At 44.0% G+C, this 13,135-nt stretch overlaps 1 protein-coding gene and 1 long non-coding RNA gene across 4 annotated transcripts in view; one reads left to right on the forward strand and one right to left on the reverse strand.

The window, feature by feature from the left end:
- The window catches only part of OSBPL5 (oxysterol binding protein like 5), a 180,081-nt gene that overhangs the window by 38,840 nt on the left and 128,106 nt on the right, over nt 1-13,135 (forward strand). Inside the window, exon 1 of one of the 3 annotated variants that reach the window (XM_014960064.1) lies at nt 97-226. The exons of 1 other annotated variant lie outside the window; for it this stretch is intronic. The gene's annotated coding sequence lies outside the window, so the exon portion shown is untranslated. Of the gene's footprint in view, nt 1-96; nt 227-716; nt 848-13,135 lie in introns of those variants that run through there. One more of the 3 variants, XM_014960062.1, reaches the window with a different exon arrangement.
- LOC106898667 overlaps nt 7,262-13,135 on the reverse strand; it is a 9,596-nt gene continuing 3,722 nt past the window's right edge. Inside the window, exon 3 of the long non-coding RNA XR_001413959.1 lies at nt 7,262-9,761. This is a non-coding gene — a long non-coding RNA (uncharacterized LOC106898667). The remainder of the gene's footprint in view (nt 9,762-13,135) is intronic.

The following is a 13,135-nucleotide window of genomic DNA, read 5'->3' on the forward strand; positions in this document are numbered from 1 at the left end:
GATTGGACTGTCCTCCTCGTCTGGAGGAGCTTAGGGGTCTGTGCTTGCCATGGGATTGATTTTTCGCTCTGGATGCAGAGGCGAAGCAGGGAGCGTGCCTGGCGGCGTGTCAGGGTTGCATATTGCATGGGCGCCTTTGAGTCACGGCGTCGGAGGAGGCATATGGCTGGATGCTGAGACAAAGTGCTCCTGCAGCTGGAGGGCTTCGGCGTGGCCATTTCCCCAGGTTGACTTTTCTCCATCACCTTTGCACGTGGCATCAGCGAACCCCAAGGCCGGGCAGCTGCTCCCCTGGGGAGAGGGGGGTCTGCATGATTTTTGCTTAGGGCTTTGGGGTGGGGTGGGGTTTTTTTGCTTTATTTACTCTGCCTTGGCTTCAGCCTCTCCCTGTGTCAGGGAGAAGAAAGAAAGAAACGAACTCCGGGGGGGAGAAATAACAAACCAAACCTCGCCGAGCCCCAGCCGGGTTGGCGGGGAGAGCCCAGGGCTGTCCCGGGGGCGCTCCCGCGGGTCCGGGCGGCGGCGCGGGGAGCCCAGCACCGCGCCCGCTCCGCGCCGATCCCGCCCGGATTTTGCACGTTTCCTTTCTTTTTTTTTTTTTCTGGTTTCTTTTTTTTTTTTTTTTTTTTTTCCCCCTTTCTATTTTTTTCCTCTATTCCCCCTTCTCTTCCCTCCCTCCCTCGCGTGGTTGGATCAGTCTTTTGGTATTTCCGCGGGGGGGGAGAGGCTCCGCGGGGCCCACGCGTGTCCCCTCCGCCCCATCCCACGCGTGTCCTGCCGGCGGCGATGCGGGCGGCGCGGCGGCGGCGGCGGGGCGCGGCGTGCTGAAGGCGGCCGCCCCGACCAGGTAAGAAGCGCCGGGCTCCCCCATCTCCAGCCTGTGGGGCGGCTGTCTCCCAGCCCAAAATACCCCCTAAAAGCAAATATTTCCCCCCCCCTCCAATTACCCCAATAAATCCATTCCGCCCCTAAAGCCAGCCCGTCTCACTGACCCTCCCTCTGCCTATTTTTAAGCATAACGTGGTACCCCAGAGTCATTTTATGAGCAGAACGATTTCAGCTGAGCATTGGCAGCTCCGGGAAGGTAACCCTGCTGTCTCTGCCCGTGCTTTGTGCCCAGGCTGTGTGTAGCAAGGGTGTTTTGCTGTTTCTGTGTGTGCCTGTTGCAGTTTGGGGTTTGGTGATGGGGACTGGGGAAGCTCCTCCCGCACCCGCTGGCATCTCTGCATGGCAGGGCTGGACGGGCGGTGTGTGGCCAGTGTTGGGGGGGGGGGGTGCAGGCGGTCAAGGTGACATCGTTTCTTTAGATGTGTGGGATTATCTGGTCGGTGGAACCCATTTTTAATGTACCTCCTCCAGGATGGTGAGGAAATAGTCAGTATACGGTCTGCGCTGATACTGATTTGCTATATGTGAGTGAGGATGTTAATTACGTTTCCTATAGGTGCTCATAAGGATGCCATACTGGAGACCATTTGCATTGCTGTCAAAAAACCAGGTAGACCTGAGTTTGGCAATGCTTTTAGCTTGCACTAAGTGAAGTGAGGCAGCATTCCTGGAGAAATAAATATATAAGTACATACAACTGTCTGCTGGATCAGAAACCATGTTTTTTGAGTGCTATGCAAACCTAAAGTGCTGTAGTGTGAAACAATTCTTTAACATAAGTGAGGAGGAAACTTCTTTAAGCTGTGTAGTCACCTCCTCACTTCATCCAGCTGCAGCAGTATCTTTGTTGTCAAAATATGCCTTCCCTCTCTTTGCAGTGATGCACAAGACAATAGTATTCAGCAGCATCCGTAGAGCAGAGAGCAGCCACTGCATTGGATGCATCCCCAGCTGCCACCCTTCCTCCTTAGCAGCAAGTTTCCAGATAGTTGTGAGTGGAGAAGGGAAGGAAATAAAGCTCAAGTCATGCTTTGCAGCAGCTTCCCCTCTGTGCATGGTAAATTTTCCTTGCCAAAAGTGGAGAATGGCTGTTCTCTGCAGGGCAGCTCATGGTGGGATGGTAGGTGGCCCTGAGAGTATACTCACCCCAGCCTGGCGAGGAGGGTAGTGGCCAAGCTGGGCCAAAAAGATGTGGGGCAGCAAGGGAGTCTAGTTAAGCGCCAGTGTTCACTTTGTACCACTATTGATCAAGGTAGGGACAGCAGCTCTCCGATTCATGGGGGAAAATGCAGGCCTTAGTCCTGCCCGCAGCCAGTTTTGGTCTGAAGTGGACAATGTAAACCTAAGGAATGATTTAATCAGGGTGCTACACGAATGCAACTGAAAGGCAGATTTACTGCTGTAATCTTTTCATGGTACTGAATTTAATTTCCATGTGCTTTCTTGTAACACTGATTCATCAGGTGAGTGGGAGGGAGGCTTGTACAGTACAGGTGGTTCTGTTTCTGTTAGGTATTTAGCAAGGTGCTTTCTTGGGGGGAAAAATGGCTCTGTGTCCGATACGGCACTGCTGTTTGGAATCTGAGCTATCTCTAGGGAAAGGCGATTTCTGTAATCTGTAATGAGCAGTGTTTGAAGCCAGCGTGCTGTGTTCCGAGCAAAACTCAGACTCGAATAATTCATACTATGTTCCTAGATTATTAAAATTTTAGTTAAGCAGATCTGAATTGGGTTAGACTCACTTCATGTCCAAGGGACCCATCATCTGCTGGAGGTAATCATAAGATTTTCAGTGTTGCCAGTGGCAAAGATCTTTTAGGGCTGGATCAGGAGCTTAAGAGGTGAAAAATGAGTCTGCCCTGAAGTGTGTCAGCAGGGTTCTGCTGCTTCTGAGCCACAAAGCAGAGACCTCCTTCTGCAACTGCACAGATTAGTGCTATTTGATCTCCTGTTTTATTTGGGGAGGAAAAGCTGCATTTAGTGTTTCTTCTCCTGACCTCCCTGCCTTTGGAGCATTAATAGCATAGTGTTTTCTCAGTGAGAAATGCTGCTCCTCACGCCTCCACTCTTCAACATGAGACGTCTCTGGCAGCACATTGTAGGTGTTTGTGCATGCCTGCTGTGGTTACTAAGGTAAAGGAAAACACAAGCAGCAGCTCAGGGAATGGGAACAGTCAATCCAAATGCCAAATACATCTGGGTTTGGGCATAAATGACAGAGACCTACTATGTCAGCCTGTCGCAGTGTCGGGCTGGGCTTGCTTACTCCTCGTGCAGGCTCCTGGCTGTCATTGCTGGTGTTCCTGCTCTGGTTCCAGAGCACCAAGCTTATGAGACTGAGCAAACTCCTCCCAGGTGCTGCTGTGTGTGGAGCTTGCAGCCCTCCATATGGAGCACTGTGGTTGTGGTGTGTTCAATTGTAACTGCGCCTAACTGACAGCCTCTTCCCACCACAGTGGCTCTTTCTGGCCATGCAATAAAGGAGGAAGGAAAACTGTCCTGAAAACCATCCTTTTGACAAGCAGCTGCTGAGCCTCTGTGAAGCACTAAGGAGCAGCGTACATCCTACCCAGGCCTTCCCACCTGCTGCTTTATTGCTCCAGAGGATGAGCTGCTCAGGACTTCATCCCAAATCCCAAGTGGGACCCCTTGTACCTGTCTACACACTGCCCTGGTTTTGCTCATTGTACCTGCCTGCTTTCTTCATGTCTCCCCACCCATGGTGACGGGTTACTCTTCAGGAGCAGTTTTCCTGCCTGCAAAATTTGCCTATGTGCTTCTGCTGTGATACTAGTTGGACACAGCACATTTTAGCATGCTGTAAATTTTAAGACAGCCTTCAATTAGTAGCAGCTCTGAGACTCCTTGTTTAAATGCTTCTATCCATTGCTACTCTGGAGATGGTGGGAGCAAAATTAAGTCATGGATGCTCTCTCCCAGGCTTGAAATGTGAGATCAGGTGAGCCAGGAAACAGCAAAAACTTCACAAAATAGTGTCTGCTGAGCAGGAGTATTTTATCATTGAGGAATTCAAAAGCCAAGACTACTTCAATAATTTCCACATCTCTGGATTATTGGAATACTATTGAAAGGTGTGAGGGTGTCATGCTTGTGTCAGGCTCTAGGTACTGCATACGTATCTGTGTAATATGAGAAGATCAAGGGATTAAAGGGGAATATTCAGTAAAAGTGGAAACAGACAGCAGGCTAGTAAGTTACCCTTACATGGTTTCTTCTCATCACAGCAGGGGTGATGTGGAAAGTGGATTCTTTTTTTTAGGTTAGAATAATCCAGCTGTTTGTGTGTATGTTGGTTTTGTTTCTTTTTTTCCCTTGCAACCTGAACAAAGAACATGAGCATATTCCTTGTTCTCGAGTCTCAAATAGCTTATATTGTGTTTGTAGAGCTACAGTTGAATTTGTACCATTATTTCCTCTACAATCCTTTTGGACTGAGGGTTTATAGATCTCTAAATCAAAGTCTAGATTGAAAAGGCTCTTTTCTCCTCTTTGCTTAGTGAAGAGCTAGGTGTATACCTAGGCTTCCATTTTGAAATGTGTCACTGAGGTCTGTGCTACGGGCCGATATCATGCTGGCAGATAATAGGTTTTGTATGTGTTTTGTTAAACTCTAAGCCAAGCTTTGGCTTCTTGGGAACTGGCTATAGGACTGTACGAATTTGTGTGTTTTGGCAACCTGGTTGCCATTTGCATGATTCTAGTATCAATTTGAAATTAACCAACTAAAAGCAAAAGGGAAATACATGTCCTTCATAAACTGGGACATGTGCAGCTATCCTTGGGCAGGAGGGGAGAGGGGCGGAATCAACACTGAGTCTTCTTGCTTCATCCTGTCTAATCTGTCAGTGAATCAATCAATGTGAAATTGTTCCCCCAAGGAATAATGTAATAGCTATTTTGTGTGTATTCCCAAAATGGGATGCTACTGTAGTAGAGTCCCGAAGGGCGTGCTGTCTGAATTGATCAGCAGAGGGTAAGATAAAAGCAGACTTGCAGTTTATAAAATGTGGAAGAGAGGCATTGAGTGATGAAACGTGTAATTCTGTCTTGAGTGGAAAGCTTGAATGTGAACTTGGACCTTCTGCATCCTAGCCCAGCACTTCAAGTGCAAAAGCAGTGTCCTGCCAGCTCTCCTTCAGTTTTTTTCAGTGCAAAAACATGAGATTGCTCTAAAAGGCACTTTAATTTCCATGCTAATGCAGTTTGTTCCAGACAACTCTTCGTGTGTTGTTGCTCCTTCCCACCTCCAGTGCTGCAGACAGTTTGGCTTTGGTTACCTGTGTTGTTTGATGCTAGTTAAGAGTGCACAGCCTACGCTAGCATTGCACTTTTCAATTGTTTTGCTCTTTTCTCAGATTATAATGACAGGGAATTCTCTCCTCACAGCAAACAATTGCCACATCCCAGTGAGGAGAGCATTGCGTGGTATGGGTAACTGTTACTCACTGTGGGTAATTTTGGCAGAATGAAAAGAACAATTTATTTTTTTTAAAATCTTTTCTTTTTGTCTTTTTTCTTTTTGGTATGACTTTCAGCGTTTTACCACTTTTATGTGGTAGTAGGGGGTTACTGAGGCTTTTTGACATTGTATGAAATATTGAACAGTTCACCCAGGGAGCTGCTGCTGGCTCATCTGGGAAATCCCTGGAAGCTGAATGTTCACATTGCCACTGGAATTAATGCTTGGGGGGGTTATTCTGGTAAGCTCCTGGCATGGATGCAAATAGATGAGATTTCCATTTTATAAGATGAATCTTTCTGTCTTTTCTTGCTGTGTTGCTTTCAAAAGAGCCTTGCACAATGCTGCAAGCCTGACAGTTGCTGATACAATGAATAGGTTTTTTCCCCTTACCTTACTAAGGCTAGAAATCTGGATTTGCAGATTGCTTCATGACCTTTTCTTTCATATATTGGTCAAAGACAGTTCAGATCTGAGTAATGTTATTTTTTTTTTCCATAAAGTTGTAAATCCTTACTTGGATTATGAAAGCTTTCTGTGAACAGTGAATGTACCATACACATTACAGCACTAGTGGGCAAGGCAGTAATTTAAGTTGCCTTCTGTGGAGCTCTCTGTTATTGTCAGTCTAAAGCAGGACACAGGCGTGTTAGGCATTAAATAATTTGTATTTTTGAGTTTGGTTTAAAATAGATTTTCTTCTTTCCGTTTTGACATCTGTTAATTTGGCCCAACCTCGTTGTCTTGCTCTGCCTTTTTAACATCCCTCACTGAAAAGGAGATGTAGTTTGATAAGAATGGATATAAATTAATTTTGTTTTATTTTAATTCAAGTTCAATGAATGCACACTAGGCCCCATATTTCTTTCACTGATCCACCCAGGCTTTATTGCTTGTAGTCACTCTGCTTTTACTACTTGAATTTGTCTCTGGACTCCAGGTCACGGAAGGCACGTTAGCATACATGCACTCATTTATTCATACAGCTATGCATCGCAGTAGACTTGGGGAGTTCTAGCTGTGGACAGGGCTGGAGGCTGTGTAAACCAAGCCCAGACTGTCGGGCATCTAACCTAATTTTTTCCAAGTTGGTATTCAAGTTCTGGCTTGTGGAAACCCTCAGCGTAGGTGCTGAAAGCTTTCTTTTCCAAGAGGGTGAGATGTGCTGAGAAAGCTGGGAGGTTCCCCTAGCCATGAGCATATCTGAGAAGTGTGGCGTAGGGTTCTCCTGTTCCTGAGTGCCCCAAGAAGGGACATGGCCAGGCTGTGTTAGTATCAGCTTCCAATGCCTTTTTCATCTTCTTTTATGTCTGCTGGGATTACAAGTTCTTTGGTGTCAAGGTCTATCTTTTGTTCTAAGTTCACACAGTGTTTAGTGCAATGTGGCCTTGGCTTCTGCTGGGCTATTCTGTAATATAAATAAAAATAATCCCCTTGTGTAAGCAAGATACTGAATAACTCCTCCAAATTAGCTACAAGAGCGGGTGCAACAGTGCCAGTTTTATTCTCTTCTCTGAACAGGTGCATACTCATGAGGAAATAAAAGGTAGGTAGGGACCGAGTGAGAAACATTGAGCAACAACTGACCGTGACTCAGAAGTAATTTAACCACAATAATCCCCACAGTGCTAAAGATTCCTTTTCCCAGAAATGCACAATATGCTGTTCTCTGCTATGAAGTTGTCGTCAACTGACATCGTTGTGTTAATATAAGCCTCACTGTTATCCACAGGATGCACAGTTACTTATGCCCACTGCTAATTATTGCTGATGTTCTCCCGATTGTTGAACAACAATGTAATAAAGATATTTCCTGTTGAATATTTTATTCCTGATGGCTGGTACGCTTACACTATGTTAAAAATAATTATAATAAAGATATTTCCTGTTGAATATTTTATTCCTGATGGCTGGTACGCTTACACTATGTTAAAAATAATGCTTCTAGTATCAGTTCAAGTATTACCAAGGCAGCGTTTGATTTATTTATGAGAACGTAGAATGACTATTTACCAAGAGCCTCTCTTGGTTATCTCTTGTAGATGCTTTGTCTATTTTATTAATTTGCTGAGTAGCAGTATAGAAATTAATTGCTTTAAACAGACTGACCTTCTAGAAAGGATCTATGTTTCCGATTTTCACATCCTTCCATGGTACAGATGTGAACAGGTATGAAATCCGTGTCTGCGCTTTGTCCTAACAAATGAAATCACTTTGACTGCAATGGGATTGCTCTAAATAGGGACTTGTTTGTGTGAGTCAGTGTTTGCAGAACTGGATCTTCCAAGTTCTTAACACTTATCATCATATATTTATTAGATGGCATGTAAATGCACATGGCTTTTTACCTGGGTTCCTCCTGGCCTCTTTAGTTTGATCTCCTGTGTTGTGTTTGACAGCCTGACCCCCTTGAAGTCTGTGTATTTTCCTGTTGAATTTACAACAGCCAAGTGCTTTTTATCCTATGTATGTCTCAGAGAAATCATGTTAACAATGCATTGCTAGCTGGAGAGAACTTTTGCTGAAAGCAGACAAAGGCAATAATTTGCTTTGTTATTTTGTAAAATGCTCATTTTCCTTGTATGAAAAAAGGGAAACTTCATTGGAGTGAATGAAAAGGAACAGAGAATTGGTGCTCAAGTACTGTCTCCGCAATGCGAAAGGAACATCATTAATGAGATTCTCCTGTTTTCCCTTGGAGATATGGTATTTAATTTGGAAATAGAATTTGAACAATTTTCAGCTGAACATCTCACTTTTCTGCTCACTGAATAGATACAAACCCTTATTGTTTAATAGCTAGATTCACTTTTAACTGGTAGAGTTTCATAGAGGTAAGATAATAGCACGGAAAAAGTAAGACTTTTTTTCTAGACACTATTTAATTTGCCATAATTATATTAAGTGCTAAATTGAAAGGAGCTTTTCTAGTTAGGATGAGGATAATGAATAGATGTGTATTATTACCATAGCCACAATGGGGGAAGAAAGAAGAGATTTCAGTTTTGCTCCAGACAGAAAGAAAATCTGCATCGATGTGGTCCTTAATAATTTAGTTTCCCCTCTCTGTTGCTGACTCCAAGGCTTTGCTGGAAGAGTTTTCTGCCCTTTATACCTTAGGGATGCAGCAATTTTTGAAAGGAAACAGCAGGCACTCCAAGTGAAAATGGCTGTGGAAATAGCGTGAAGAAGCAGATTGCACCTTCAAGCCAAGCCTGGAGCTACGTAAGCAGGGGCACTGCATGGAAAATGCTATTGCAGGAGTTAGCTCTGAAGGCACTGGATTGTAGCATGGCTCCCCGGAGGCTCTGCTCCCTCCATGCTTCACCCACGCTACAGAGCAAGGTGTAGTTTGCTGCTGTTTTCTGCTTGTAGCAAGTTTCAACAGCTCAGGTCCCCAGGCTGGTTGGGTGGGTGCACACCAGCTCCCCGCGCCATCCGCCAGCTCTGGCCTCTGCTGCTTTTCCCCGGCTGGAGCCGTGGGCAGCTTGTGAGGACGGTTTGAGAGCCTGAGCAAATCACAAGGTGTGCAGAGTTGTGTATCCTATGTGACATCTCACCAACTCCTTGTTTTGGCATGTTTGGTGCAAATGGCATCTTTATGCTTTTCACGTGGAGCCACTGTAAGCACACCCTGCCTCTCCATGTGGATAAAAGTGATTTATTTGGGACAGGATTTCACTGAGTCATCAGAAGTTGAGACTGTCAAGGGCAAACCAAAGCGTATCCCCTCATTTATTCACATCTGTACCCTGGGGTCCAAGATTCTACTTCTCTGCAGCATTCCCTCCACCGGTTTTACTTACTGTCCCCTAGGACTGTCGCCAGGCTTCTCCCCAGGGACTTGTCCCATGTGAGCATTTGTCTTCTGGGGATTGTCCATTCTCTTACCTCTCAAAGTCTATCAAAAGTACACGTGATTGTACATGACACTTGTGGTCTGGGCTGGATGTGAACCCCCAGGGAAAGGCAGTGTGTGAATTATTTAATCTCTTGAGCACTCCAGGCTTTTTGCTTGATTTAATAGAAGGTCTATGTCAGCCCCACTTAAATTTCAAAAAGCTGAGTATTTTGACCACATTTTTGAGTTCATACCCTTGTCCCAAATTCCTTGGACTGCAATATAGGAGGCTTACACCAATATAAGCAGTTTCTGCTTCTAGATGGGTCAGAAATATTCCCCATAGATGTTCTGTTTTCTTCCCTTCCTCCTTCCCTCCCCCAGTAATTTGGTACTTCTGGATTCAGACAGGTTGAGGCAATGAAAGTAGGATAATTTTGTGGTTAAGGCATTTGGCTTTTGATTCAGGAGATCAACGATCGTTCCTGCTTCCATCACAGGCTTCGTGTAGCTCTGGGGAGATTGCTTGCCACCCCTGTGCCTCTGTCTGCACTGGAAAAATAATGAACAGAAAGTAAGTGTTGGGATTAGTTTTTTATTTTTTTGCACTGCTAACCTGCAAGACTCTGTTATGAGGGTAGCGAGAGGGTCTGACCTCTTCTGGGGGTTATTTCACCTTGTCTGCCTGCCCTGTCCCAGCCAGGGTATGCCTGCTTACTTTCTGGATAAAGCTAGTAGGAAATCTTCAGGCCCGTTTTCTTTTTTTTTTTTTTCCACTGCCACTTTTTTGTCATGCTCTTTGCTTTCATTTAACATCAAAATGAAATGGTGAGTTAAGTAGTGTAGCTCTTAATAATGTTTTGAAAATGAGCTGAGCTGCATGCATAGACGGTGCCTACAGGAAGCCTTGAATTATACCATAGTATTTTTAATGGGCAATCCTACTGCGCTCGATGCTGTTGGCTCAGTGATTCTATCTTAGATGAGCTACAGCTGAGCCTCCCAGTACTGCAAATTCTGTACCATTTAGTTTTGAGCACCAGAAAATGAAACGGCATATGAAATAATAAAAAGGAATATTTTACTGAAGTCACTAAAACAATATTTTCTTCAGGCTGGTTTGGAAATAGATCTTAGAAGAAATTAGTGGAGAATAAATGTTTGGAGGCTAGAAATGTTTAACAAGCAACAGAGTCTGCCTGTTGCAGGCTGTCCCGCTACTTACAGCGCAGCAAGGTACAGCACTTGGGCAGCACCTGGAGAAAGACTCCGCAGCACTTGGCATGGTGATCTCCTAAGGTGCTTATCTGGTAAGTGGGATCAGGTAGGAAGGCTGGAGTTTGCTTTTTGGACAGTTCAGCTTTTCTTTACATCCCGGATTTTAAAGCCGGAGGTAACAGTCCTGTTGATCTCAATTGACTTTGCATCTGCAAGCCACAGGATTTTGGCCTGGGATTCTTACCTTGCGTCTAGTAACTTCTGATTGAATTACAGCATGTATCTTAGACATGCAGTGCATTTTAATTTCTGTTGGTGAGTCTTTTGTGCTCTTCAGCAATGTGTGCGAAGGGTAATTATTTTTACAATAAAACGTGTGTCCTTTCTTTGCAATCTGGCTTTTTTGTAGCTTCATTTTTCCAGCTTTCTGACATCTTTTCCCTCTAAGTAATTGCAGTCTGTGATCAAGTGATGCTTTAAGTGTCTTTGATAAGTAGGTTGAACACCTTAAATCTCTCATTGCAGTTGATTTAAGACCTGGAGACAGCCTTGTGGTTTTTTGCTGGGCCCTTTCCAATTTCTCATGATGCTATATTTCAGGTGAAGATAAAGTTTGCATGCAGCTGCCACATACAGAATTAAGGCTGCATTCTGGCTCCTGCTTCTTTTTGTTCCTTCCCCCCCTTGTTTATGCTTCCAGGAATTGAGCGAGTCTTGTTCACCCACGGTATTACACTTGGCATTCAGACTCTGTGGGTTATCTATAATTCTTTATAAATCAGAGCTGTTTTGGAAAACTAAGGTATGTGTCTGGACAGAGAGGAGTGGGCGTTATGGTCTGGTATGTGGCAATACAAGGTTATTTATTATAGATTGTGCTCTCTGCACTTTAATAATCTACTGACGTTTTGCCAGTAACAAAAAGGTCAAGAAAAAAAGTTACTTCCTTCAAATCATGGCATTTGATTGTTCTTATTATTAAACAGAGCATGGTTTCCTTGCAATGAAATTTCAGTCATCTGCAGCTTTGTCAAAGATGAATTACCAGCTGATACAAATGTATAAAAATAAAAGTTAGAGCAGCTTTCCCAAGCATGGTTTGTATGCCCCTATCCCCTGTTCCAGTGATTTGTCCTTTCTTGAAGCAGGGTATAGAGAAGATGCATGAAAAATATTGTACCTTGAACACTGAATACAGTAGCAAAAAGAAACGATCAGAAGCTGATACTTGGAAAATGAGGCATGAAGTTGATTTAAAATGCTGCTAGAACCATCTCTCTGCTCTCAGGTTTATGAGATCTTATATATTCCTAATTTTTAGCAATGGTTTTCCATGTTACCTATTAAGAATCCTCTGTTATGTCCAAAATACAGTTATTCAGTGATATGCATCCTTTTTTTTTTTCCTTTGCCTCCAAACTTCTCTCATGATTTTTGTGTTTGAGATGCCTCCATTTGAATGCAGCCAAACAGCCCTTACTGATACAGAAATCATACAGTTGGAGGCAAGGCTGTGGCTTAAATATAACAGTAGTGATTTGGCAACAAATGGGCGTCAGGAGCCAAGTTGGAGATGCCACAACACCAGCCGTGATCTGGAGCTTGGGTGGGTGTGTGGGAGCTTCAAGGGAAAGGTGCTGGCTCCTTGCAGGGTTACTGTTTGTGGGGGAAGCAGGCAGTTGTGGCAGATTGATAAGTATTAGTGCTGTGAATTAGGGTAGTTTGTTATTTCACACAAAGAGGCAGCACAGCTGGTATAATTTTGCTAAAGGAAGTGGACAAAAGTGTCTTGAAGGGGAGTGCTGGCTTGTTTCTCTTATAACAGGGCATTTGCTACTACCTCTCCTTAAAGCATCTCTGTAGGTATCTAAGAATGCATGCTGAATTATAACAATTATATGGCTATGGTGGACAGAGGAATTGTGTGCTGCAGTTTTACTGCCAAACCACCCTCAAAGTGAATTTGAATGTAAATACTTTCAGAAAAGGGAGTGTTGAATGGTCTGTATTGGGGGAAATAGCATGTGTAGTCTCTGGCTATGCGACTCAGATTTTTTTTTTAAGCATTTTACAGTGTCATTACATGAAAGTCCAGTGGGCAGAAGCTGCATATTTAGCTGCCCAAGAATTCAATATTGCTATTAATTGGTGTTGGAAATAAGCCAGATCCAGTTGAAATGGATTTATTTCAAAAAGTGCTGTTAGACAAAGAACTTGGGCAGCTGAGTGGGTTTTACTTTTTTTACAGAGCATTGTATGTGTTGGGACTCACCACGTATTTGTCCTGGCAGTGGCTGCTGCATTATAAAATGCTGAAATGTGTTGGAGCTGGAGTGAGCCACTGGCTGCGTAAGGACCGAAGGAGCATTCCCAGCTTCCTGTCATCCCAAGGGATAACGGGGAGTCACATTCATGTCTGCTTTTCTAGCCTTTTATGTTTAAATGTTTTTAAAGCTTATTGTGCTTGTGCAGAATAACACAGTGTATTTCTGTACTTGCTTTCTACCAAACAGGCATGTTGCTCTTCTTCACCCAGCAAATGTGTGTCGGGTACCTAGCAGACTTACTAGAATCATAGAATGGTTTGGGTTGGAAGGGACCTTAAAGATCATTGAGTTCCAACACCCACTCCCTATCCCTCCCCCCCCCCAAAAAAAAAAAAAAAATACAAAAAGAGAAACAATCTTGAGTTTTACCTTAAAAATATC

Source organism: Calidris pugnax, unplaced genomic scaffold (genome assembly GCF_001431845.1).
Source record: "Calidris pugnax isolate Ruff unplaced genomic scaffold, ASM143184v1 scaffold435, whole genome shotgun sequence".
Taxonomy (NCBI): domain Eukaryota; kingdom Metazoa; phylum Chordata; class Aves; order Charadriiformes; family Scolopacidae; genus Calidris; species Calidris pugnax.